This window comes from Grampus griseus, assembly GCF_964374135.1.
Source record: "Grampus griseus genome assembly, chromosome: 19".
Taxonomy (NCBI): Eukaryota; Metazoa; Chordata; class Mammalia; order Artiodactyla; family Delphinidae; genus Grampus; species Grampus griseus.
Genome location: NC_139013.1, coordinates 46,856,151 through 46,858,698, shown reverse-complemented (window position 1 = coordinate 46,858,698; position 2,548 = coordinate 46,856,151). Strand labels below are relative to the sequence as shown.

Here is a 2,548-nt window from a genome sequence, read left to right as displayed (position 1 = left end):
TAAACAATGGGTTGGTTTTCTTTTTATAATAAAAAAAAAAAGCTGAGTAATATTGCATAGGAGTACCAGAAACTGCCTCATTGGAAACAAAAGCTATTTACATTAAATAAAAACCCAGGTGCAGGCTGCGTCTGCACGTTTACAGCGCGGTGAAGCACACGGTGACCGACCATGGAGACAGCTTCTGGCACTCACACCCCAGGGCACGTTTGCCACATGAGAGTAAAGCGAGGGTAGAAGGAGGGAGTGAGAGGGGAGGAGAGAGGAGTACAGCTCACTTCTGGTTCTGGAGCTGATTGGACAGCCAGTCCAGTCCCTCATAGAGCCCGTCCCCGCTGGTGGCACAGGTGGCCTGAATGTACCAGTTCCTGTGGCACAGAGAGTGCAGACCCAGCTTGTCTGTGATCTCAGCTGCATTCATGGCATTGGGGAGGTCCTGTTTGTTAGCAAACTCTGAGCAGAACGGCATCCCTGAGCACGTCTTCTGCCAGCATCCTCATAAGCTCCTCTCGGGCCTCATTCACAGGCTCTCTGTCCTTGCTGTCAACCATGAAGATGAGACCTTGTGTGTTCTGGAAGAAGTGGTACCACAAAGGCCGGATCTTGTCCTGGCCTCCCATGTCCCACACAGTGAAGCTGATGTTCTTGTATTCCACGGTTTCCACGTTGAAGCCTAGAGTGGGAATGGTGGTCACGATTTCACCCAGCTTCAGTTTGTACAGGATAGTGGTCTTTCCCACAGCATCTAGGCCCACCATGAGAACGCACATTTCTTTTTTGCCAGAAAGGCCCTTGAAGAGGTTTGCAAAGATATGCCCCACGCTGTAGACCCATGGGAGCAACACGGGCCAGAGAAACCCTCGGCGGCGGCGCAGCTGCTACCCCGACGCAGGCGCTGGTTTCACTCCCACAAGATAGCGGCTCTGACGGCGGCCCCCCTGTTTTTTTTTAATTATAGCCATCCTGACAGGTGTGAGGTGATATCTCATTGTGGTTTTGATTTGCATTTCCCTGATTACTGGTGATGTTGAGCACCTTTTCATATACCATTTGGCTATTTGTATGTCTTCCTTCAAAACCGATGCATTTCAATGCAACTTTAGAAAATAACGATTTGAAGACGGATTATAGACGTGTAAATATACAAATCTCAAGCAATAGCAATATCAAACATTTGTCAATATTAAACATAATTTAAATCTAGCTAATTTAGCTCTAAAATGTTCTACTGAAAGATGCAGAAAGAAGAGATGTGGCACAGGTACAAGACAAATGAGAAGAGTACAGTCTCAGGAAAAAGTAGAGAAAATAAAGCTCCGCTCTTAAAATCCTTCTATAGTTTCCAATTACTTAAAGCATAAAGTAAAACACCATAATACATCAGAAACTTTGGCCAAATCTGGACCAAATCAAATTTCTCCCCTTTCTCTCTTTGCATTTGCTTCTCCATCCCTTATACTCAGTGTCTCCTTGTGAATAGAGAGGAACTTCCCCCTACATCTCAGAACCTGAAACAGCCAAATCTATTACTACAATCACCTAAAACCTTTTTTTACCTGAGAGGGTTTGCAGATGGGTCACACAATCACTGTGTCACACCCAAATCCAAAAGCCCTATGAAATCTCCTCCCATCTCAATATGACTAGGACTCTACATTTTTCAAGGCAAGTTCATCTATTACCTTTACCATCACTAGCAGTGAGTTTATTATTATTAAGTGCACTTTATTTGTGAGAAATCTGATGTTGATAGAGTTTATTCCTTGCAGGTTTATGATGTATACAAAAACTTCACGTATTTAATATGTACCATTAGATGCTAAGAGACTGTAAATTTCTTACTTGTGTCAAGATACGACTTAAGAAAGTCCTTCAGCCCATTTCTATGTGGGATAATCAGATCCCAGGAGTGATAAAAATCAATCTCTAATTCCATACAGCCTGCTGTATGTTCCCAGAAGGGTGCTAGGACTGAAATGCACCCAAAGTGATAAAAGATGGACATAACATCCCAGGACAACCAACAGGGTTAACTTAAGTTTCTCCTGATTCCCCAGAGCAGCAGGTAAACACACAACACAGACTTAGGATGACAGGTGCTTCTCTGTATAGTCACAGGAACATAAAGGCCAGAGGGGCAGAATGGCCTTCCTCTCGGACCCAGGTTGCGCTTCCTGAAAAATCCTGCCTGCCTATGGAGCGCCTCTCCACATACAGGCTGTGTCATTATTGTCTAAGGCTGTGGAAACTGCCCCTCCAAAGGGAAGAATACTCCTGAGTCTCCAACTTGGTATAGCCATCACCATGCTGTTAAATCCTTTATCCTTTACCTACTTTAAAGGGATTTGTGGGGCTTCCCTGGTGGCGCAGTGGTTGAGGGTCCGCCTGCCAATGCAGAGGACACGGGTTCGTGCCCCGGTCCGGGAAGATCCCACATGCCGCGGAGCGGCTGGGCCCGTGAGCCATGGCCGCTGAGCCTGCGCATCTGGAGCCTGTGCTCCGCAGTGGGAGAGGCCCCAACAGTGAGAGGCCCGCATACTGTAAAAAA

General features: G+C 46.1%; 1 pseudogene across 1 annotated transcript; it reads right to left on the bottom strand.

Moving 5' to 3' along the window:
- Positions 1-274: 274 nt before the first annotated feature.
- LOC309837244 (ADP-ribosylation factor 1-like) lies at positions 275-770 on the bottom strand (annotated as a pseudogene). The gene has a single exon. The product of its transcript is annotated as an ADP-ribosylation factor 1-like (transcript).
- Between the last annotated feature and the right edge of the window lie 1,778 nt (positions 771-2,548).